General features: G+C 38.4%; 1 protein-coding gene and 1 non-coding gene across 5 annotated transcripts in view; one reads left to right on the top strand and one right to left on the bottom strand.

Annotated features, from left to right (window-relative positions):
* Window positions 1–26,869, top strand: part of NKAIN2 (sodium/potassium transporting ATPase interacting 2) — a 1,116,125-nt gene that overhangs the window by 1,004,680 nt on the left and 84,576 nt on the right. The window lies entirely within an intron of this gene.
* Window positions 3,881–3,952, bottom strand: TRNAC-GCA. Its single transcript has one exon. It is a non-coding gene; the product is annotated as a tRNA-Cys (tRNA).

Below are 26,869 nucleotides of genomic sequence, written 5' to 3'. Positions count from 1 at the left end.
CTAGCATTCAGACTCCAATGTGCTGTATGATTTAGTACATGTTTAACTTCTCTAGCCCCTGTTTGCTCATCTGCAACATGTCTTAGCAGAAAATAAGTGCTCAAAAGTGATATTTATGCAAGAAACAAAAAGGTTCCAAACAATGTATCCTGCCTATCTTCACAACTACCTTCATAGGTGGTTGGTTGGGAAGTGCTCTCTTTTGAAGTCAATTTAAATCATCTAAATTTTGCAGGTAAAAAAGAATAAAAAATAGTAAGCCTCAATCCACAATATTTGTTAATAGAGTAAAAATTCAATTGAATGTGCCCTTTTTGATGGACAAAAATGACTGACTAGTAAAGAAGATTTAAATAATACTTACGAGTTTAAATGTAATTTTATTGATTTTTTGTGTGTGCTAATTTATCAGCATGGAAAAAGGAGAAATAGTAGTATGCTTTATCATCTGTCATTAACCAAATAGACTATTTTTTTTCAATAACATTCTTGGGATAAATTACTAATTTCCATTTTGTGTAAAAATCAATTATTATGTAATAGTCTTGGTCACAACCTATTCCATAAAACTTGAAATTTACTATATTCAAGTGCTGACAATTGTTCAAACTTTAATAGGAGAGTATATGAAGAGTATTTCTCTCTTTTTTCCTGACTATGGTACATTAAGTCTCCAGAGGGGGCAAATGTTTAGCAACACATTACTTATCACTATGTGACTATATTAGAATCCAACTCAGAAATGTCTCTTGCAATCAGCAATGACTTCTTCCTGAATTGCTCCTACTAGGCAATCATTAGCAAATTCTGTACCTTTCAAGACAATCTGTAGACAAATAGTTTTCTTTATTTATGATCTGCTTTACTAAGATAAAATCAGCTCAAGAGGACTTTTATTACTTTTCCAAGGACACCTCACTTTTTTCTCTCTTTTGTACCCTAAAGAGCTTTCTCTCCTAGAAAGTAAACACCACAGTTGACCAATAAACTTATCAACCTGTTTATTAAACCTATCCAGCTAATAAAGAGAAATAGAGAAGTCTTGTGCACTGGCATACCATTAATTTTGGGACTTATTCCTTCTCATTCACAATGTAATGGAATTTTTCCCCTATGGTTCATTCATCACTTTAAAAAATTAAGCCAATTTAGAAATATAATTTGAATGTATAATTGAATTTGTCAGTTGATCTTAGCCTTTACAAGTTAATCAAATAACAGAGACTTAAGCAAGTTTCCCACACACACTCTGGGCAGCCAATCATCTCCTAAAGAGAATGTCAGATTCTTTCAGGGCTTTTTGCTGATTAGATCCTCATTTTTACTTTAGAGGACTGAGTTATTTTTTTCCTGGCAATCAAAATTTCTGCTATCAGTCAAACTGAAAGGAAGAAAATGGCATAATTTTAGCTAAAATATTAGAAATGACAAATAAGTGAAATATGTTAACTGGAGTGGAAAAGAAATGTGTAATTAAGCAGCACAAAGATCATGTGTCAGAGTCTTCTATAGTAATAGATGGGTGGAGCGTTTCAACTTTTTGCAAAGACCAACACAGCTGTCAGGAAATTTTAGTCCTCTTGATGATTCACAGGACTCACTTGGGATCTCTCACCTCGACCAACAAATGACAAGTTCCTTGTTGTTGCTTCCCATTAAATACAGGAAGGTAGATCAATTAATTGTAAGCTATGGCAAATTAAGTGGAACAAATTATAATGAGAAAAAGATATATGTGTGGTTTAAATAATTTAAACCTGTGCCAAAACAGACTTATTTGGAATCTTAAAATATCTAAATTGCTACCTTTCAAACATTCCCCAGCTCTGTGTCAAGCATATTTTTAAAATTTTAGTGGAAATAGCATGTATTTCCCAGTGTTCCAATAGTGCTCTCGGCACCATTAGTAAAGACCTGAGAGGCTGGCCATTCAGACTAAAAAATGGATGTTTGGTCCTGCTTTGTGCTGGCAGAGAAGCACCACAGCATGGGGTGACCTCACGTCCTTGAAGCCCAGAGCAGCCCAGAGCTAGGTTGCTCTACTTGGAGAAAGGAAAGGCAGGATTTACAAGCTTCAGGATGAGAATATTTCTAAACTCTGGAGGAGACAAGATTAAATCCAGATCCCGATATTGAAGTTTCTGTTCTTCATTCTCCTCAGCATATAGTAGAATTGCCAAGATTACTATGTTAAGGAATATTATTCACCATTTTGTTCAAAGAATCAATATCATCAATGCATTTTATGAACAGGAGTAAGCATGGGGCTTCCCTGGTGGCTCAAAGGGTAAAGCATCTACCTGCAATGAGGGAGACCCGGGTTCGATCCCTGGGTTGGGAAGATCCCCTAGAGAAGGAAATGGCAACCCACTCCAGTACTCTTGCCTGGAAAATCCTATGGACGGAGAAGCCTGGTGGGCTACAGTCCATGGGGTCGCAAAGAGTCGGACACGACTGAGTGACTTCACTTTCATTTTCAAGCGTGGAAAGCACAATGACCTGAACTTCCTTCTACACTGGGCATATCTGAAATTGATAATAAACTATTCAGTATTTCAATATTAGCACAGTTCCAGTTGGTTAAGTAGGATTTTTATTATGACACTTACCCACTTTCTCTTATGTCTTGGAATGATAGAAAGTTAGAGTACCTCAACATTTTACCTAATTCACTCTCTGATGCAAGGTGTACATGGAAAGATTAAGGATATTGCAAACCTACTAGGTGCCAAATTTTACTTGTGAATTACAAATATATTTTACATATGTTAAATTATATTTAATGTCCTTGCATTATCAATGTTTCTCCCTCCACAGAGTCCTTTCTTCGTTTTCTCTTTTTCAAGACACTTCCACTCAAGGAATCTTTTTATCCTTGTTCGCCTTCAAACTGCTATCCATTTTCACTTTTCTTTCACAGCCAATACAAGAGAATATGTACCATCTTAACTGCTTTAAGTGTATAGATCAGTAGTGCTAACCACATTCACGGCATTGTGTAACCAATCTCCAGGACTCTTTTCATCTGTAAAATTAACACTCTGTACCCAAAAAATAACTCCCTATTCCTCTCCCAACCAGCTCCTGGCAACCACCATTCTACTTCCTGTCTCTATGAATTTAATTACTTTCGGTCCCTCATATAAGTGGGATCATATAGTATTTGTCCATTTGTGTGGCTTGTTTTACTTGACATAATGTCCTCAAGGCTCATCTAAGTTGTAGTATGTGTCAGAATTTCCCCTCTTTTTAAGACTGAATAATACTCATTGTATGTATATACCACAGTTTGTTTATCCATTCATCCACTTCACGGTCAATAGACACTGGAGTTGCTTCCACCTTTTGGTTACTGTGAATAATTCTACTATGGACACAGGTATACAGATATCTCTTTAAGATTGTGCCTTCAATTCTTGTGAATATATACCCCAAAGTGGAATTACTAGATCATATTCTTAATTCTATTGTTAATTTTTTAAGTAATCACCATACTGTTTTCCAAACCATTTTACATTCCCATTAAGAATGTACCAGGATTCCAATTTCTCCACATCCTCAATATCCTCATCAATACTGGTTATTTTCTTTCTTTTATGTTTTATAGTAGTCATCCTAATAGGTGTGAAATAGCATTTTTATACCTGAAATTTTAGACACTCTTTCAAAGTGTGGTTTGCAAATGACATACATTAGAATCACCTCATCCACATATTATTAGTAGAAACATTCAGATTACTGAAGTGAAGTGAAGTGAAGTCACTCAGTCATGTCCGACTCCTTGCGACCCCATGGACTGCAGCCTACAAGGCTCCTCTGTCCATGTAATTTTCCAGGCAAGAGTACTGGAGTGGGTTGCCATTTCCTTCTCCAGGGGATCTTCCCAGCCCAGGGATCGAACCTGGGTCTCCCGCATTGCAGGCAGAAGCTTTACCGTCTCAGCCACCAGGGAAGCCCTGTAATATTTGATTACTGGATCAAATATCAAATCAAACTGGGCCTGAGGAACGTCAACAAGTTCCTCAGCTGATTCTTTTGAGGACTTTTGGCAGACCACTCACTATTTTGGATGGATGTGGTGTAAAAGGACCTCAGTGTAGAAAGAAAACTCCTAGCCCATCCTAGAGATATTGTGCAGCATAGAATACTTGCTATTCACCTGCAGTGTGAATAAAGGAAGTTGACACAGAAACAACCAATAACTCTGCAAACACAACGAAGTCCCTGAGCCACACGGTGACACTTTAGAGTGTGCTGCTGAATGTTACCGTATCATCACTGAATTGATGGAGAACTATAAGCACTTTCATTATGGTCATCTGATGTGCATGTGTGTGTGTGTGTGCGCGCGCACACGCGCACGCGTGTGTATGTGACATATATAAAGATCTCTGACTTACTGTTGCACCTGCAAATATTTTTATTTTAATTTTTATCCATTTCCCTTCTTTCGAGCAGCAAAAGTCAGGGTTGAAATTTCAGTTCTTTTATGATTATTTGAGTCCTTCACACTGATGACTGTGCTAGGCACTGTTTGTTTTCTACAAATAGAGTAGATAATGCCTTAGACCTTAGCTGTTTGGGAAGGTACTTGTTTATCATGAGAGACCTTATGGACTAAAATGAAATTGTGTCCAAAATGACAGCAGGTAGGAACATGGGCTGAACAGGAATAAAGTCAGTTTTCACTGCAAGGGAAAAATCAGTTAAAAGCTGCTTAATGTCCAGATTTGAATTAAGAAGCTTTAGTTTACGCCAAGGAACTTCTTGTGCTGATTTTGCATCAGCAAAATTACATTTATGAAATCATGTATAAGCAGACCCTTCACTTCCAAAACACTGGGCATCTTTCCAAACCTAGTCTTCAGATTTATTGTGTTTCTATAGTTCTGTGCTGGTACTTTTGTGCCTCTGAAACCCTGTCTGCTTTCAGCAATTAATAAAAATGTTATGGGTTTTGATTTGCATCACTGCAGCATATGAACTAAATTACTTTTCATCTGCAGGCTTAAAGCAGAATAAAACTCTTTGTGATAAAGTTTCATACTGTTCAGATATGAGTCGCTGAACCATGGAATCCAATGAGCCAACACCGAGGCAGCCAGAAAGACTGGCTGCCTTTTGTTCCCGTTTATATCATTTCCAGCTAAACAGTCTACTGTTCTAGAGGTTTGCAATGCTAAGCCCCTAGGTGGCTTTTAGAAATTGATGAAGAATTTTCTGATCGGAGCAACCACTGAAATAAACCAGAGCATAACCCGGGAAGGCACACAACTAGTCCATGATGGACAAGTTAACAACTTAACAACTGCAGTTGCCAATTGGGTGTGGAAAACTTCGCTCTCAGAGATATTCAAAGAACAGAGATTAGAAATGATTATATCTTTACTAGAATATAGTTCATATTCTCTTTTCAGTGCCTTCACTCAAGGGTAAAATTCAAGTTATTTCTCCTTCTACTGGGTGTCCCTGCCTTTCTTCAATGCTTCTTCCCTTTGCTCATTTTATTTCAATTTTATTTAGATAATAATTGCAACACTGTTACAGAGATGGGGCATAGTTCATTAATAATATAATAAGGATAGGGATTATGTTTTATTTATATGCATATCTCTCGGTGTTTAACACAGTTTGTTGCATGTAATAAAGAATCAAACTCTAAATGCATGAATTAATTAAGCCGAGTTTGCTGGGTTAGTTTTGTCCAGGTTTAAATAGTCCCCTTGGGTCCATAAATCCTTCCACAGACTCTGGCTTTAGCTTAGCTTTCTTGTTCTTCTGGATAATCTTCCCTAAATTCCTTCTGTTCCAAAGTGAGTTACTCCCTTTTCATAACAACGCTCTTCTAGGGTTGAGCCTCTCTTATAAAACTGGAATGATTTTTGGTGCAACTGACAAACTCTGCTACTGTTTGCCTGAAGTGTTCTTTCTTCTCTCTATAGTTTTTGACTTAGGCCCCCTTTCTGGTACATGCATTTTTCCGAATGAGTCATTATGTTCAGTCATTATGTAATTCACTTTGAATTATCCAGAGTGCCCTCCCATCACAACTACCACAAATAGCCAACTCTTGGTCACAATTCAGATACTAGCAAACTGACTTGAGCCTCTGATGTTAAGTTTTGAGGGCTTTCTCATACTTAGGCTTCACCATCCTAGAATATTTTTGTTCCCTGTTCTAGTCTAGCTTCCTTTTAAAGAAAGGACTTCTTGGTTTTCCTATATCTCCCTGGGTATCATATGCCAAGTTGATTTTCCTTTGTTATCCAAACCTGGCTATGACAGTTCCTTTAAAGCAGGAGTATTCCAAAGGGTACAAGGGAACTACGTTTTAAAAGCTTAAGCAGTTGTTTACACCCTAGACCACTTTGTCAAGTAAAAACTAAGAAGCTTCATGAGGGTAGGAACTATTTTTACCACTTTACTACAGCCGCTGCTAATCATCTGTCTGCCTTTCTTCTAAGAAACTATCTTGAATCACTGCTTACTCTGTGTCTGTTTAACAATATAAATATAACACTAGATAATGCCTATATAACTATGAGCAGTATCTACATAACAGTGTCTATAAAGTCCACATACAATGAACACACAGGAAGTATTAAATTAGCATTGCTGTCAGAATGAATATAATAAATGGATCTCGGGCAACACTTTAAAAAATGTACTACTTACCCCACATACATTATCATTCTAGTAGTACGGTATCATTGCTCTAACCTACATTTATCAACGTATTTCTCTATAGAACTTCAAAACAGAGATGAAAGATACACATTTTCCTCTGCGATGACAATGAAGGGCCACCTTCTCCAGCTCTCTCTTTACTTCTTGAGTGTGAACAGACTTCTAGTTCAGCTCTGGGGGTTCCAGACAGGAAGGGATCATTGAAACATATTGGGTACCACAGAAAAAAAAGAGCAAGGACTGGAGATTTAGGCTTATGCAGGGAGGTGAGGAATAGGACAGAATTTGGTGAAATAAGAAATAGGAGGGAGTTAAGCACAGGGCTAAGAAGGTGATAAAAACAGAGGGTCGGGTCATGATGGAGATGGATGGAACAGGGGATGGTTGAATGGTCACTGTGTACCAAGACTACAGGAAGCATGCTATGTGATTAGCTCATTTTATCCCTGCAAGAGCCTAGCAAAGTTTGCATTATTATTCCCCATTTTATAGATGACAAGAATGAGACTCAAAAATTTCATTTTCCTGTAGTTCTCCGTTAAAAAAAAAAAATGGCATAAATGAGTACAAGTGAAACTGGTGAAATCTGAATCAGACCAGTTGATTGTATCAATGTCAATATCCTGGTTGTGATATTTTACTATAGTTTTGCAAGATGTTACCTTTGGGGTATCAATATAAACAATAAAACTCTTTACAATATAAAGAGTATGCCCTCCATTTTTAGGAATTCTTTATGTTATAAGGGTCTTCCCTGGTGGCTCAGATGGTAAAGTGTCTGTCTACAATGCGGGAGACCCAGTTTCGATCACTGGGTCGAGAAGATCCCCTGGAGAAGGAAACGACAACCCACTCCAGTACTCTTGCCTGGAAAATCCCATGAACGGAGGAGCATGGTAGGCTATAGCCCATGGGGTCGCAAAGAGTTGGACACGACTGAGTGACTTCACTTATATGTTACAAATATTAGCCCTTTGTTGGTCATGTACATTGTGAATGTTTTCACTGTTTTTCATGGTGATGGGAAGAAATTAATTTTATATAGCCAAGTTATTAAGTTTTTTTATTCTTCCTTCTGTAATTCTGAGTCAGAGAAAGCCTTTCTTTACCTATGTTAAAGAACAATTTACCATGTTTTCTTTCAGTCCTGATGTGGTTTCATTTCTTACATTTAGACACTTACATGGATTTCTTAGGATACAGTGCAAGCTCATTCTGTTAGGAAAACTGCTGAGTGGTTTCAAAATGACATTTTTCACTCATTAGTCATGAAAGGTTTTCTTAGCACATTGATCTATGCACATTTTTTCCCTGCATGATAAGTACCAGATAACTAATGGTATTTGATTACCACTCCTGCAATCTTTACACACACACACACACACACATACACATACACACACACACACAAATGCAATCAGGAGCAAACTTTCAATGACCAGAAAAGTATCATGAGTTTCTTAGACTCACAGGATCTTTGTCAGAACTGTCTGTGTTAGGATGTGGTTTTCAATTCACATGAATTTCTAATACAGACAAGAGTTTATCAACTGGCTGCCTTTAACAGATCTTAAGGCATTTTTACACTGGAAGTATAGATTATACTTTTATGGTTGTTTTCAGTGTGTGGCTTGGAAATATGGAGCAGACAATAGTCACAGCAAAGTAGACCATAATGTTAAGAACCTTGTGAGCACCCAATAAGCATTTGGCTCACCTTGGATGAGACGTGAGCATTTTGCTAGCTACTTCAAACCCTAATTACTGATTTTTACTCTATGCATATTGCCACTCTATGTACAGCATCTATTTAAAAACTTTAATTCATATTATTTGTCATCACTTCTGCATGTTGTAGAACAACACTTAGTAGTTACAGCAATAGGTGCATTCAATCCCCACATTATTAGCAAATTGCCATTATTTAAATCACACCTTTCTCATAAAGAACAGCTATATGAGGTAGAAACAAAGGACTGAGTTGAAGCAGAAGGAAAGCACCATAAATAATACCATAAAATAAGTTAAAATCAATTTCAATTTCTAATGGATCATCTGGGGATCTTCCAACTTTAATACTTAATTTACTTTTCCAAATGAGTAGAGCTAAATACAGGGAATTATTTATATAATTTCCCTGTTCTTTTGAAGTTTACATCATATAACAATGAAAATTGTTATGTAAGGAATATAATTTTCATAAAAATACACACATACATAGATATAAAATATTCAAAAGAATCTTAAATGTCTACTGCCCTAAATTTTAAGACTATAGAAAAAAATTATTGAGGTCAAAACACTTCTATCATCAACATGGATTAAAACAGTGTATCATAGAATTATTTATATCATAAACAGAGGTAACTCTTGCAAGTCACCAGTACATGCGCACAGCAGGAATTTCAGTTCTTCAGCATCTAGTTGTTTTACCTTTTTATTAGTGTATTTCCATAAGAAATTCAACATAAAAAAAAAAGAAAAAAGATTCAACATAGCCAACTCTTGCCTTTTGCATATTATAGTATCTTTGGAGCTGTTTAATCCAAGGGAGTTCCTGTAACAATCACTCCATCACCTCTTGCTAGCTGATGTGTAAAAAAGAATGTAAAAAACTGTTGGTTTTACCAAAACTTGACGCTGCGTATATGCTCAGTCACTCGGTTGTGTCCAACTCTTTGAGACTCTGTGGACTGTAGCCTGCCAGGCTCCTCTGTCCAGAGAATCTTCCAGACAAGAATACTGGAGTGAGTTGCCATGCCCTCCTCCAGGGAATCTTCCTGACCTAGGGATTGAATGTTCATCTCCTGCATCTCTTGCACTGGCAGGCAGATTACTACTGTGCCAGCTGGGAAGCCCAAAACTATCCTTTATGATATATTAATGACAGATACATGAAATTATGCATTTATTGAAACCCATACCACATTAGAGCATAAAGAGTAAACCTCAGTGTAAGAAAAAATATTTTGAAGGTTCCATGATCCCAGAAATGAATGCAGGTTGTGAGAAGAGATATGAACTCCATTACAAATATATGAAACAACTTCAGTGAAGGGGATGGGGAAGGTGCTGACCTAAGTAACTTTGGAAACGAGTAACTTTGAAAATGAATCTGCAAGACTGAAAGAAAAAGAAACTGCACATAAGCATTGTACTCTAGTTGATAAAGCTGCCTCCCATGGGAGCCCAGGTTCATAATTGTAATACTGCTACACCTGTATACTGAAAATGAACAATTAAGTAAAAGGCTGTAGATGGAGGAAGCCAGATTTCTCACTGCTGTAGTGGGAGATTCCAGATTAATGAGGAAAGAAGACTAGGATGATTTAATAGAAGAGAGTTGCAGACATCAGGATGAATTCATGTTTAGCTTAATACAGATACACACATATATAAATATATATACAGTTACACATATATACACACATAGGTACATATACACAGTTACTATGCAGTTACTAAATACACATATATTTCCTTGCTGCCAGCTAAGAGGACCTGAAGCAATGACACCCCCATAGAAATGAATATATTTAATGCCCAAGTACTGGCTTCTAATCTATTCTCCAATAAGCAGAACCAGGGGTCCTGAAAAAAAATAGTACGTTTCTAGGAACGAGGCAGGAAATATACAAATTGAGCCTGGGATATCTTATAATACCAGAAAATAAGGAAATAGGTCCATAGATTTAAACCAACAGTGTTGAGGTGTATGTCAAAAAACAAGAGAGCCAACCATTAATGGCTAAAGTTGGGATGATTTGTGCAATAACACATAGTTGTATTAGTCTGTTCTGGCTGCCATAATAAAATGTCATCAAATGGGTGGCTGAATCAACACTTATTTCCTCACAGTTCTGGAGGCTGGATGTCTGAGATCGGGGTACCAGCGAGGCCAGGTTCTGACGCTAGCGCTCCTCCTGGCTTGCAGATGGCCGCCATCTTGCTGTGTGCTACCAAGGCCTCTACTCAGAGCGCGCACAACAGAAAGCGCCAACCCTCTGGTGTCTCTTCTTAAAGGGCACTACTCCCAACAAACCTGGTTCTCACCCTCATGACTTCATCTAACTGTAATTACCTCCTAAAAGCACCGGAAGTTAGGGCATCAACATTCAAATTCAGGGAGCAGGGGACACACACATTCAGTCTCTAACAGCAGTGTTAGACTATGACCCTCATTTCCCACATCCAACGGGTGTGTCAGTTCCACTCTAAGTATATCTCTCTCTCGATTCTTGATCCTATGTGCTATTATCTCTGCTAGGTTGTATTATCTCCCTCTGAACTGCTATCACAGCCTCATCCCGGGAACCCCTGCCTCTAGCCTTGTTCACTGTATTTTACAAAGTGACTCAGAGTCACTTCAAGTATAGCTCTCACAATGCTGTGTCCTTTGCTTAAAATCCTTAAATGGTTCCTCACTGCCCAGATTCCTTAGTATGGCCCTTTATAATCTAACCTCAGGTTACTTCATCAGTGCTTTCCACCATTTCTCCCTGACAGAAGCCAGGTATCCTACAAACCAGAATAGGGAAGTCCCTGATGGTCCAATGGTTAGGACTCTGCAACTCCACTTCAGGGAGCACAGATTTGATCTCCTGTTAGGAAACTAAGATCCCACATGCTGTGCATGTGGTGAGACAAAAACAAACAAACAAAAAAGGACAAACACAGCTTACATCCAAAAAGAACTTTCAGAAGAGGCCTTCTAACCAACCTTGACTAACTTGATTGACACTCCAAGAGCAGGTAGTGGAAAGAAAGGAGGAAAGTTGATGGAATGTCAAGAAAATTTGTAGCAGGCAAGTGATAGACACCACCTAGTTCAAAGCACAGAGTTAAATGGGTAATTTTCATCAATATTTACTGAAAAGAACTGAAATCAACTCAAAAATGGTAGATAAAGGCTATAAGAGCATTTCTGCTTATGTCACCATTCACAGAAAGGATAATAATGTACTTTACACATAAGATGCACTTTATACATTTTGCACAGAAATTTTCTTTCAGATTTTTGAAAATATTTCACATGAGGTATTTAATATCTATGAAGTTTCCTCCACCGTTATTCCTCTTGCCTTCTCCACTGTTCTTATAAGGCTGACTGGCACAATCAATATAGTACAGAATTTAATCTAATGGCATATACTCACAGTTTTTTGGCCACTAAGATGTTTAAGTAATAAAAATTTGAGCAACACTTTTAAAATGGAAAATTCACATTTAAATCTGGATTTCTGACTTCCTTTGAAAAATCTTATGTTCTGTGATTCAGAGCTTTTATTTCTACACAGCAACATTCTGTGACAATAGAGTGGCACTTGCAGTTGGCCAAGTCCACTCAAGTATTTCCCTCTCTCACTTCTGCAGGCATCTGAGTTTGAATCCAACAGACTTTCATGAGTCTTGGTTCTGACAGGGAGGACCTAGTATTATACTCTCTGTACCCCACTATCCTCAGCTATGAAGCTAGGATAATAATAATCTGTCAACAATTGTGTCATTGTGATGAATAATGAAATAATTTGTGTAAAGCATTTTAGTACATAGGACTCACTACAGAAATTTTAGCTATTTAAAAACAATGCCACTGTCCTTTTGTTTTGTTACTACTAATAGGTATAGAACTAAAAAGAAAAGTAATAGCATGTTGGAGAAACAAATAGTAGATTAGTTTTTCTAAGGAGCACATCTGTACTGTTAATATTTGATGTAAATAAGCAATAAAAGAGAGGAGGCCTAAATCATCCTCTTAAAAATATTTCTTATGATTGTCTTCATGATAATTCACCATCCTAGTCTTAATGCCTGTCTAGCCACTTTGTTATCTCATCCAGTGATACCATTTCTTCCATATGTGCCCTAAATATGAACATACCACAGCAGTGGTATGCTGGAAAACAATTCATACCAGCTCATAAGAGTCAACTGTTAAATTTTTGTGAATTTTGCAACCCAGTAACATCAGCCACGATGGGAATATTTACACAGTGGAATGAGCAAATGCTGAATATTAGGCCTTTTTTCTTGGAGAAGTTCCACACACCGCTGACCAAAGCCTTGACTGTGGTTCTGTGTTAGCTTTCTCCTTTAAGAAACTCATTCATCCTCATGGTTTCAACTCTCACTTAAACTCAGACTTCATGCATATTTCAAACTAAACAGCTTCTGCACAGCAAAGGAAACGATCAACAAAGTGAAAAGGCAACCTACAGAACGGGAGAAAATATTTGCAAACGGTATGTCTGATAAGAATTAATTTTCAAGGAATATAAGGAACTCATACAACTCAATAGCAAATGATAATGATGATGATCCAATTTTAAAAAATAGGCAAATGTCTTGATTAGCATTTCTCCAAAGAAGATATATAGTTGACCAACAAATATATTTGCTCAAAGTCACCAGTCAACAGGAAAATGTAAATGAAAATCACAATAAGGTATCACATCATACCTGTTAGCATAGCTATTATTTTAGAAACAAAACGATAAATGTTGGCAAGGATATGGAGAAAAGAGAGCCCTTGTACACTACTCCTGGAAATGTAAACTGGTACAGTCATGATGGACAACAGTACAAGAAGTGAAGTCGCTTAGTCGTGTCCGACTCTTTGCGACCCCGTGGACTATAACCTACCAGGTTCCTCCATCCATGGGATTTTCCAGGCAAGATTTAAAAATAGAACTACCATAGATTTAGTAATCCCATTTCTTGGTATAAGGAAACTGAAATTAGGATCTCAAGGAGAAACCTGCAGCATTATTGTCCATTGCAGCATAATTGACAACTGCTACTGTATGAAACAATCTAAATGTCCATTGACAGAGAAATGGATAAAGAAAATGTGATACACACACAAATGCAATGGAATATTATTCAGCCTTTAAAGAGCAGGAAAGTCTTCCATTTGTGATAACATGGATGGAATGGAGGGCGTTACATTAAGTGAAGTAAGCCACACCCAGAAGACAAATACTCTGTGATCTCATTTGCATGTGGAGCGTAAAATAGCCAAATTCAGAGAAGAGGAAAGTAGAATGGTGATTTCCAGAGGCTGGGGGATGGGGGAAATTGGGAGGTGATGGTCACAGTGTACAAAGTTTTGGTTATGTAACATAAAGAAGTTCTGGAGACTTATTATATATACAGTACCAATAGCTTACAATGCTATACTAGTATAATTAAAATTTTCTAAGATGGTAAATCTTTTGTTGTGTTCATACCACAACACACTACTAGTTATTATATACATACTTACTTATTACATACTACTAGTAATAAATAATAATAATAAGGATAGGAGGAAATTTGGGGAGGAGATAGACAGAACTTTGACCTTGGTAGTGATGATGGTTTTACAAGTGTATATTTATTCGCAAACTTACTGAGTTGTATATATTAAATACATACAGCTTTTAAAATGTCAACCTCAGTTAAGTGGCTTAAAAACTTCAAGCCTTAAACCCATTTATTAATTTCATTATTGTCTTTAATAACCTGATAAATATTTCCAAATAAACATCCTGCACAGGCTCAGCATTAGTATTCATATTTCTTAGGGCTGCCACAACAAAGTGTCACAAGCTGGATGGCTTAAAACAACAACATCAACAAAAATGTATTCTCCCATAATTCTAGAGGGGGTTTCCCCAATGGCTCAGGAAGGTAAAGAATTCACCTGCAATTCAGGAGGCAGAGGAGATGTCGGTTTGATCCCTGGGTTGGGAGAATCCTGGAGTAGGAAATGGGAACTGGCTCCAGTAATTCTTTCTTTTTTTTTTTCTTACTTGAAAAGCCCCATAGACAGCAGAGCCTGGTGGGCTACAGTCCAAAGGGTTACAGAGAGTCAGATACAACTGAGTGACTGAGCAGCAGAATAGGTTTAGAGGTTAAAATCTGAAATCATGGTATCAGCAGGGTCATGCTCCCTCTGAAACCTAAGGGCAGAACCCTTCTCTTGCTTCTTCCTGCCTTCTGGTTGTGTGCATGCGTGCTAAGTAGCTTCAGTTGTGTCCGACTCTTTCTGATACTATGGACCTTAGCTTGCCAGGCTCCTCTGTTCATGGGATTCTCCAGGCTAGAATACTGCAGTGGGTTGCCATTTCCTTTTCTAGGAGATCTTCCTAACCAAGGGATCGAACCCATGTCTCTTATATCTCCTGCATGGGCAGGCGGGTTCCTTACCACCTGGAAAGGATGACCCTCAATTCTTTGTAACCCTTTGCTTGCAGCTGCTTCACTCCAATCTCTGCTTCTTTGTTCTGGGGCCTTCTCATCTCTGCATTAAAATTTCCTTCTTCTTTTAAGGACACCAATCATATTGGATTAGGACTCACACTATTGACCTCACCTAAACTTTTGAACTGTGGTGTTGGAGAAGACTCTTGAGAGTCCCTTGGACTGCAAGGAGATCCAACCAGTCCATCCTAAAGGAAATCAGTCCTGGGTGTTCACTGGAAGGACTGATGCTGAAGCTGAAACTCCAGTACTTTGGCCACCTCATGTGAAGAGTTGACTCAATGGAAAAGACCCTGATGCTGGGAGGGATTGGGGGCAGGAGGAGAAGGGGACGACAGAGGATGAGATGGCTGGATGGTATCACGGACTCGATGGACATGAATTTGAGTAAACTCTGGGAGTTGGTGATGGACAGGGAGGCCTGGCGTGCTGCGATTCATGGGGTCGCAAAGAGTCGGACACGACTGAGTGACTGAACTGAACTGAAACTTTTTTATACATAAGAAACCCTGTTTCCTAATAACATCCTATTCACAGGTGTTGGGGGTTAGGGTTTTATTTAACATATCTTTTGAGGGGACATAATTTAGCCTGTAACAATTATTAAAATCAAATATTCAATTAAATAATCTCCTTTACCAGATTTACTCAGTTCTTTCAGTTTATACACCTTGGTGACATTTCTGAAATCTTCATATTCCTTCAGATTCCTGGGTCTCCATTGTCTATACCCATTCATCAGATCCTTTGTAATGTGTATTTTATGCTACTACTTTAACTATTGCAATAATTCCCTACAGCTCTTTCCATCTACTGTCATCTATCTTTCTTCCAAGGCAAACTTCATTGCATTTTTACCACCTATCCTACCCAAAAAAATTTAGTATCCTCCCATTGCCCATATAAGATTTAAATGCCATGGCTTGTTTTGAAATGCCTTCCACACCAGAGTCTTGGTTTAGATTTACTTAGTCATGTTTTTTTCAGATTCACTCAAGGCATCCCAGTCCTTAGCCGAAAGTAAAGTATTTCTTCCATGAAGCTTCACTAACACCTGCAAACCTCTTACTCTGAATATGTGTGTTACTTCTTTTCCAACTGACTCACTTGGTTCATGTAACAGACAGTTTGATTACTTCTTCTTTACTGCTTATTCCCCATTTTCTCACACAAAACTATAGGAACTCTAAGGAAAAGCCTTTGTTCCTCTACCCTGGCATATTTCCTTGTTCTTGGTAAACATTCATAGATGTTATTTGATTCTCATATTAAGACTGCCATCAATGAGGATGTCAGTGGGAGATTAGATGGATGACATTAGGGTCAAAATGTTAAATGACCTTACAGGATATCACAACTATTTCAAAACGACAAGCTTGAGAATTGCTAAAATGCCATAATGTAGTAATTTTTTAAAGATTAGATTAAGTAGTTAATCACTCATTATTCATTCACTAAACATTTATTTTTCCCTACTATGGGCCTAGTACTATATTCAACAATCAGAATATGGTATGAATTCTTCCCTCAGTTAATCTATCTATAAAAATAGTTATCTACTTATAAAAATTAAGAATGTACACATACATATATAAAATATGTATTAAATATGTGTATACATACACGTGTGTTTATAAATTGTGTGTATATACATACAGAGGGAGATGAAGAGAGAGAAATAATGTTATTAAATTTTCAAGGAAGGAGGAATACTTTTTTCCCCTTTATATAATCAATGCAGTTGCTATATAGCACTCTTTGAAATATATGCAAATAAAATTTTACAAAGAGTCAAATCAGATAGAAGCTGCACTGTTTAGTAGTATTGCAATTTATAAGAGAGCAGACTCTGGAGATTCATACTCGATTTGTTTCCCCCCTCTAGGAAAAATACACAAACATTTTACTGTTCTTCAGAGAAAAATATCCCATTCAAGATTAAGATAGTTTAAATTCACAAGCAAAATGAAAGTAAAGCATGAGATTTCTTCGTAATAGGCCAAGAAAAACTCCTAAAACCACAATAGGAACATATTTTAGAGGGCATAATTCAGGATAGAACTGCAGAGAGGTTATTAAAAGTGAACAAAAAGATTATAAAAGTGCAAATGTACTGTACAGAAAGTATTCAGAGAGCATAAAATATGCATTGCTACAGAAACATAACAGTGGTGTGAATGTGGAGGTTATGTAGGGAATTATATGAAAGAAAGATCATGGGACAACAAAGTCAAAACAGAAAAGACATCTATAATACACAACCTTACAGCAACCATGAGCTCTGTACATAAATTGAAAGAGAGAGATGACCAGCGTGAGGAACATGAGATCAGGAGCCAAGTGCGCATTCTCTTATTACCAGCTAAAAGTTAGGTAGGTTGGCCTTAAGCTGACAGCTCTCTATACTCCCTGCAGTGAGTTTCTTATTTTTAACAAGACCATCATTTTGAAAGAAAACAAGATTGCTATTTTCTGCTCTTCCTGAGAGAAAAATAACCAAACTTTACACATATAAAAACCTAACACATCTAATTTAATTTTCTCATGACACACATGAGGCAATAACTGGGAAAGTCAAGTGACGTGCCTAAAATCATAGAGCTCTTAGCTAGAGTGATGCGATGACTGGATTCACCCTAAGACCTGAGGAAAGGAGGGAGGAAGGAAGAGAGAGAGAACCAATTACCTTTACTTACTGTGTATATATGGATATATACGTATACTGAACATATAGGTATATGAGAAAATAAATGTAAATAATATAAGTAGAGCTAACACAGAATTATACAATTATTTAATGTGGCTTATATGCCTTACTCGTTAGAAAAATATAATGATGATATAGTATATCAGTTTGTCCAAATCCTCTTTTTTAACTACTGTAGTTCTCACTTATTCTTTCATGTATTATCAGTGTATATACACATCATCTGTGTTAAAATAATTATTTTCTTGAAATTGGGTTTTGTTTTAATTGCCCGGCATTTTCCGTCCTGCCTTCTGCCGTGGCTCAGAATTGCGGGCACGAAGTACAGGTTCTTCCTCAACCATGTATCTCTGGTTGTCTCTTCCCACTGACCACTGTCAGGGCCTGTGCAGACGCTCAACTGTGCAAAGTATACCCTGCAAAATGCCTGGTAGCTGCTATAGTCTAGACAGCCTTCCCGAGCTGATCTGTGTCTGCTCCAGGGATTTTCTCATCCCTGTTCAATCTCACTCTGACCTGCAAGGAAGACTGGCTGCCTCATTTGTGAGGCCCCATGCAAAATGGAAATGCAAAGTTCCTCATTTTAAAATTTTTAAGAATGTCAAGATGGGGACAAGTACTGGGCCCTTCTGAACATGAGGCCCTGTGGGACAGCAGGGATCTCAGGCCGTGAAGCTAGCCCTGCCGGCAAGAGTGAATGGAAGGACTGGAGTGCTGTTATGGACAGTGACAGACTTTCTTTTCTTGGGCTTCAGAATCACTGCAGATGGTGACTGCAGCCATGAAATTAAAAGACGCTTGCTTCTTGAAAGAAAAACTATGACCAACCTAGACAGCATATTAAAAAGCAGAGATGTTACTTTACTGGCAAAGGTCCATCTAGTCAAAGCTATGGTTTTTCCAGTAGTCATGTATGGATGTGAGAGTTGGACCATAAAGAACGCTGAGCACTGAAGAATTGATGCTTTTGAACTGTGGTGTTGGAGGAGACTCTTGAGACTGCAAGGAGATCCAACCAGTCCATCCTAAAGGAAATCAGTCCTGAATATTCATTGGAAGGACTAATGCTGAAGCTGAACTGCTAATACTTTGGCCACCTGATGAGAAGAACTGACTCACTGGAAAAGACCCTGATGCTGGGAAAGATTGAAGGCAGGAGGAGAAGGGGACTACAGAGGATGAGATGGTTGGATGGCATCACCAACTCAGTGGACGTGAGTTTGAGCCAGCTCTGGGAGTTGGTGATGGACAGGGAAGCCTGGTGTGCTGCAGTCCCTGGGGTCTCAAAGAGTCAGACATGACTGAGCAACTGAACTGAACTGAACTGAACCGAACTATGGCTTTTGGCAGGAACAGAATTGTTTCCAAGCCAAATACAGGGCTTCCCTGGTGGCTCAGATGGTTAAAAAAAAATCTGCCTACAGTGCAGGAGACCCAAGTTCGATCCCTGGGTCAGGAAATTCCCCTGAAGAAGGGAGTGGCTACCCACTCCAGGGCACCTGGAGCAACAGCAGTAGCAAGAAGAAGGACCCACTGGGAACCACAGGCTCACCAGTGTACCTTGTTATCAAGGATCTTGGAGAAATTCATTCAAGTCTATTAGATCATAAACCAGTTATCCAAGGCAAAATTCATTATTTTGTGAAAGAATTTGAAGAAAAACATGGCCTTCGAGAAATGCAAATTCTTTATGAGTTTTTGAAAATTCGAAGAATATGATCTATGAGACAAATGAACATACTCTTCTGAAGTGTAAGGAAACAATGTAAGATAACTTAAACCAAGTTCTCCAGAGAATGAAAGCAGCTACTGACTCAGTCTGTAGACTCCAACAGAGGGAACAGGAGAGAAAAAAGAAAATTTAACCTCCTGCAAAAAAATGTCTTAAAGAAAACTTAACAGGCTCAATCAAGTTGGCATAGTAGAAGGACATGCACTCACCTTCTCCTGTGAGACACCAAAATCACAACTAACTGCTGAACAACCATCAACAGGAGGATGTTGGAACCCACTAATGAACGATACCCCACCTCCAAGGGCAAAGAAGAAGCCACAAAAAGATGGTAGAAGTATAATCGTGTTAAAATCAAAGCCCATACTCAACCGATGGGCAACCCACAAACTGGAGAACAATAATACCAAAGAAGTTCTCTCACTGTTGTGAAGTTTCTAGGCCCCACATCAGGTTTCCCAACCTTGGGATCCAACAAAGGGACTGGGAATCCCCAGGGAATCTGACTTTGAAGGACAGTGGGATTGATTACAGAAATTCCACAGGACTAAGGGAAACAGAGACTCTTGGAGGGCACAATAAAACCTGTGCACCAGGAACCAGGTAAAAGGAGCAGTGACCCCACAAGAGACTGAGCCAGACCTGCCTGTGAGTATTTGAGGGTCTCTTGTGGAGGCCTGGGTTGGCAGTGGCCTACTGTGCGGACAGAGGCATGGGCAGTAGCAGTCCTGGGAGGCATGTATTGGAATAAGTCCTACTGGAGGTCGTCCCAGGCCTACCATAGCCTGTAGACTCCAGGATAGGGCCACCCCAGGTCAAACAACAAACAGCCTGACCCATTAGCAGAAAATGGGATTAAAGATATACTGAGCATGGCCCTGCCCACCAGAGCAAGACCCAGGCTTCCCCACAGCCAGTCCCTCCCATCAGGAAGCTTGTACAAGCCTCTTAACCTCATCCATTAGAAGGCAGACAGAAGAAGGAAGAACTACAATCCCACAGATTTCAGAACAAAAACCATAATCCCAGGAAGCTAACAAAAATGATCACATGGATCACAGTCTTGTGTAACTCAATGAAACTATGAGCCATGCCATGCAGGGCCGCCCAAGACAGATGGGTCATCATGGAGAGTTCTGACAAAATGTGGTCCACTGGAGAAGGGAATGGCAAACCACTTCAGTGTTCTTGCCTCAAGAACCCCATGAACAGTATGAAAAGGCAAAAATATATAGCACAGAAAGACGAGCCCTCCAGGTCAGTAGGTGTCCAGTATGCTACTGGAGAAGAGTAAAGAAATGGCTCCAGAAAGAACGAAGAGGCTGGGTCAAAGTAGAAACAACGCTCAGTTATGGATGTATCTGGTTGCGACAATGAAGTCCAATGCTGTAAAAAAACATTACTGCAGAGGAACCTGGAATGTTAGATCCATGAATCAAGGTAAACTGGACGTGGTCAAACGAGAATATAAGAGTGAAAATCAACATTTTAGGAATCAGTGAACTAAAATGAACGGGAATGGGTGAATTCAATTCAGATGACCATTATATCTACTGTGGGCAAGAATCCCTTAGAGGAAATGAAGGAGCCCTCAGAGTCAACAAGAGAGTCTAAAATGCAGTATTTAGGTGCAATCTCAAAAAAACAGAGTGATCTTGGCTGGTTTCTAAAACAAACCATTCAATACCACAGTAATCCAAGTCTATGCCCCAACCACTAATGCCAAAGAAGCTGAAGTTGAATGGCTCTATGATGACCTACAACACCTTCTAGAACTAACATCAAAAAAGATGTCCTCTTAATCATAGGGGATTGGAATGCAAAAGAAGAAAATGAAGAAATACCTGGAATAACAGGCAAGATTGATCTTGGAGTACAAAATGAAGCCAGGCAAAGGATAACAAAGTTTTACCAAGAGAAAACATTGGTCATAGGAAACACCCTCTTCCAACAACACGAGAGATAACTCTACACATGGACATCACCAGATGGTAATATCGAAATCAGACTCATTATATCATTTTCAGTCAAAGACAAAGAAGTTCTATACAGTCAACAAAGACAATACCTAGAGCTGACTGTGGCTCATATCATGAGCTACTTATTGCAAAGTTCAGACTTCATTGAAGAAAGCAGGGAAAACCACTAGACCATTCAAGTATTACCTAAATCAAATCCCTTGTGATTATACAGTGGAAGTGACAAATAGATTCAGGGGATTAGATGTGGCAGACAGATTGCCTGAAAAACTATGGATGGAGACTCATAACACTGTACAGGAGATACTAAACAAAACTATCACAAAGAAAAAGAAATTCAAGAAGGCAAAATCATTGTCTAAGAAGGTCTTACAAATAGCTGAGAAAAGAAGAGAAGTGAAAGGCAAAGGAGAAAGGGAATTATACACCCAACTGAATACAGGTTTCCAGAGAATAGCAAGGAGAGATAAGAAAGCCTTCTTAAGCAAACAATGTAAAGAAATAGAAGGAAAAAATAGAATAGGAAAGACCAGGGATATCTTCAAGAAAATTGGAGATACCAAGGTAATATTTCATGCAAAGATGGGCACAATAAAGGACAGAAATGGCAAGGACCTAAGAGAAGCAAAGAGATTAAGAAGAAGTGGCAAGAATACACAGAAGAACTGTACAAAAAAAGATCTTAATGACCTGGATATCCACAATGGTATGGTCACTCACCTAGAGCCAAACAACCTGGAGTGTGAAGTCAAGTGGGACTTAGAAAGCATTACTATGAACAAAGCTAGTCAAAGTGATCTATCTGATCATAGAAAAAGCAAAGGAATTCCAGAAAAAACATCTACTTTTGTTTCATTGACTATGCTAACGCCTTTGACTGTGTGGATCACAACAAATTGTGGAAAATTCTGAAAGAGATGGGAATACCAGACCACCTTACCTGCCTCATGAGAAACCTGTATGCAGGTCAAGAAGCAACAGTTAGAACTGGACATGGAACAACGGACTGGTTCAAAATTGGTAAAGGAATACAACAAGACTATATGTCACCCTGCTTATTTAACTTATATGCAGAGTACCTGATGCAAATTCCAGGCTTGATGAATCACAAGCTGGAATCAAGATTTCCAGGAGAAATATCAACAACCTCAGATATACAGATGATACCATTCTAATGGCACAAAGAAAAGAGGAACTAAAAAGCCTCTTGATGAGGGTGAAAGAAGGGAGGGAAAAATCTGGCTTAAAACTTAGCATTAAAAAAAACTAAGATCATAGCATCCAGTCCTAATCACTTCATGGCAAACAGATGGGGAAAAAGTGGACACGGTGGCAGATTTTATTTTGGGGGGCTCCAAAATCACTGGGGATGGTGACTACAGCCATGAAATAAAAGACATTTGCTCCTTGGAACAAAAGCTATGACAAACCTAGACAGTGTATTAAAAAGCAGAGATATCACTTTGCCAACAAAGGTCTATATGATCGAAGCTATAGTTTTTCCAGTAGTCATGTACCCATATGAGAGTTGGACCATAAAGAAGACTGAGTGCAAAAGAATTGATGCTTTCGAATTGTGGTGCTACAGAAGACTCTTGATAGTTCTTTGGACAGTAAGGAGACCAAACCAGTCCATCCTAAAGGAAATCAGTCCTAAATATTCATTGGAAGGACTGATGCTGAAGCTGAAGCTCCAATACTTTGGCCACCTGATATGAAGAGCTGACTCACTGGAAAAGACCTTGATGCTGGGAAAGATTTAAGACAAAATGAGAAGCGGTGACATAGGTTGAAGAGGTTGGATGGCATCACCAACTCAGTGGACAAGAGTTTGAGCAAACTCCAGGAGATAGTGAAGGACAGGGAAACCTGGTGTGTTGCAGTCCCTCAGGTTGCAAAGAGTCAGACACTGTTTAGCAACTGAACAATCAGAAGCTAAATACAGCCTAATGTGCAGAAGTCATTGACTGAATGATGCTTCCTATCTCAACCTACTGCACATCCCCTCCTCCTCTCCAAGTTGTCCTGTCATCTGGGGTATTGCTCTTTAGCTGTTTCCTATGCATTTTCACATGGGAATCTCTGAGACCAGAACGGAGTTTGCCTGAATAATCCCATGTGCTTTTCAACTCTGTTACCTTTCTTCTGATTTTTATTGACCTTGAGATAATATCTGTGAAAGTCTCTGCCACAGTCCATGGCATAGAAGAGATACACAGTATGACATTTCTATTAAAATACACGCTGATTCATAGACAGGGCTGAAAGGAACCTAAATAAACCTCCTGATTTTCCAGATGCACAGATCCCCTGGAATCTATATTTGAATTGCTGGATCTCAGATAAAGATGCTCAAGATCACAAAGAGTTCCTAACACATCCACCCCATTTCTCTTTCTTTTTGCCAAACACTGACCTTCAGGGAACTCTGTCCCTGCTTGATTTTCTTATCTGAATTATAAGCCCATTTTCTTTGGAATTATGAGATACCTACTTTCCTTTCCATTACTACTTATCTTAAACATAAGAAACAGCAAACATTATAATTTCATTTACTCAACAAGTGGTAAGTGAGTAATTACTAAGCATTATGCTAAGGGCTGGTGTCAGAACATGAAAAACATAAAAAGGGCTCATGATCTTCAAAAGCATAATCTAGGCACGAGCAGCTAAGTAACCCTGGAAGGCAGGAGATAATTGCATGCCAAATGCTTGTTAGAGAAAATTACAGGGGTTCACTGAAGGAGGGAATCAGATGAGGTGATACTGAGGAGGACCTGATGGACTCCCAAAGAACAGGAAGTATACGTCAAGGTGGTGGGGAGGGGTTAGTTACACAAATAAGGGCCTGGAGACCATAGTCCAGCATGATTTTTCCATCGACAGTGGAACTGTTTAGTATTTTTCTCCTATTAGGCTTAAATGTATTTTGCAAACTAGTATAGTGAAGCACTAAAAGAAAAAAAAAAAGAATCAAAATCTTTTGAAAAAAAAAGTAGAATTATAAAAACAGTCAATAATAAAAGGACTCTATAACATCTCCTTCTAATTTCTGAGTCCTAAGAAATTGCTACCTTCCAGTCTCGGTGGAAGTTAACGAAACACATCATTAACCTTGGTAAGAAGTAGCCAAAACTGTATACCAATACATTCACAGCTATCTTTGCTCCAAAATTCCAAAATTGTTAGAGCTGTGTGAAAATGTTAAGAAAGAGCAGGTAAGAGGAACCCTCCTGAGAAAAGAATTCTTATTTTCACCTATAACCCACATTTATAACAGCAGCAAACCAATTGTCTGAGCTTAACGGCATGATGCATTCTCAGTTACAGTTATCCACACACATCAGCCAGTGATAGTCTCTCTGTCAGATACTATCTTCCCATCTGGGTTAGCTAGCAAGCGATTATATATGTCATCTTGTCATGGTTAAAAATAAACCCTTGGAATTTAGAACTTCATACAGTTTGTCAGATATATTTAATTGCGTTAAGAAGCCATTCCACAGATCAAATCCCACCAGCCTTATGATAACATAATAAGTAACAATATGCACAAACATAGAGGAAATGTAGGGTAATGGAAATATATGAGGACATAAATACTTCAAGGGAAGGAGTAACAGTAAAATAAAATGTGATTTAAGGTTCAAATGGTCTATGAGGTCTAATGAATGTTAACAAGTGTGGTCTAACCCTGAGCTTGGATTCTGTAGAATAATAATCTTGGTTACATGTTATCTCCATCTTTACCTTATTTGATATTGACATTACATCAATTAGCATCAAACCCTGAATGCTAAAAAAGTAGTAATAATATTGGCTAGGACATTAGTAAACAGCAAGCGCAATCATTTTTTTAAAACTGTTTTTACTATACTTGGCAAAATGCCTGCCATTTTAAAAGCTGTTACATAAGCAATTTAATTAAATGATTCAAGATAGTATGACTGTAGTCCTTACACTTGGGTAATAAAATATAACCAGGAAGAAAACGAAAATAAACTTTGAAATAAAATAAGTTTAAATGTCTAAGAAGTGGTTCAATAATGTAGAGTTTTTTTTTTTTAATGCAGTCTCTATATTTATTCCACAGGGCAAAATCATAATATTAACTTATAAATGCAACCTCTTGGGTCTAAAAATGGGAAAACAATGGAAATTATTGCTATACCATTTAGCAAAATTGTACTGTTATTTATTATCAATCATGAATTTTTTTATTATGTGTGCAACATAGCTTCACCTTGCTGTTGTTTAGTTGTTAAATTGTGTCTGACTCTTTCGCAACCCCAAGGACTGTAGCTCGCCAGGCTCTTCTGTCCATGGGATTTCCCAGGCAAGAATACTGGAGTGGGTTGCCAAGCCCTCCTCCAGGGGATCTTCCCAGACCAGGGATCGAACCTGAGTCTCTTACACTGGCAGGTAGATTCTTTACCACTGAGCTACCAGGAGTACTGTTTTCACCTAGACTGTGCATCTATGAAGAGCAGTTACCAGAAGACCTTGATTGGCATTCTGAAGAGTCATTTTGGGAAAATCACTTAATTGCTTTCAATCTCAATTTCTTCATAACAAAATGGAGCACAGTATCTGTGTTATAGCATTGTTATAAGAGATAAGTTGTATGAGAAAATAATTTGTAACTTGCAATGTATTACACACATTAGTGATTATTATATTTCTTTGTCTATTTTTAATGAAGTTTTTCACAATGATTCACAATGAGTTTTAACTCAAAGCTATGTTCATTAACTCCAGTTCATCTATAAGTTTATCTAATACTTATCTTAAATTTTTATTTCTGCATTATGCCTATGACTACCAAAAATAATTATTGAGAAATTTGTAAAGAATTACCATCACCTGTTCAGATTTCAATTCCTGAGCTAATGGCAGCCAAGGTCAGCAGAGGCTGAATTTAATCTTGGAGACTGTTACCTGCCCTGTGTGTGGGTCTGTGCAGGTCATCCTTCACAATTACTGTTAAGTGAATTAAACGGTGGTGGCTTATACAGCACTGTGGACAAAGGCCCTTCTACAATGTTTCATTGTGAGACATTACTGGCAATTATAGGGGCCAGCTCAGAGCCAGACAATCCATGGTCATCAGAGCATATCTCTGGGGGTGCCGGGGAAGTGGAAGGCATGAAGTCTTAATTGACAATGTTCATGAAAGGAAGTGAAGACACACCATATACATCTTGAAGATGGTCTGAGCTTATGATCTTTTTAACTATAGGGCAAACAGGATCAGAGTTAGTATTACAAGTAACCTGTGGCCAGCAGAAAAACAAAATGCTTCATGATTCTTTTTGAATTATGAGAAGAACCTGTGTTCCTGCTGCCTATATATGAGAAGGTTGGGTCTCCTAAAGAGGCCTCGTGATGTTTAGCCCCTCATGATTATTGTGTTCTGGCAGAAGAAAGGGGACAGAGGATAGGTGGCTCTAGGTGGCAAGCAAAGCATGGGGGAGATGTAAGTGTTCTGTGGTCTTGGAGGAGCCCCTCCAGATTTGTTTC

This window comes from Cervus elaphus, chromosome 28 (assembly GCF_910594005.1).
Source record: "Cervus elaphus chromosome 28, mCerEla1.1, whole genome shotgun sequence".
Taxonomy (NCBI): Eukaryota; Metazoa; Chordata; class Mammalia; order Artiodactyla; family Cervidae; genus Cervus; species Cervus elaphus.
The sequence above is the reverse complement of the archived record's forward strand: the minus strand, read 5'-3'. Positions and strand labels throughout refer to the sequence as shown.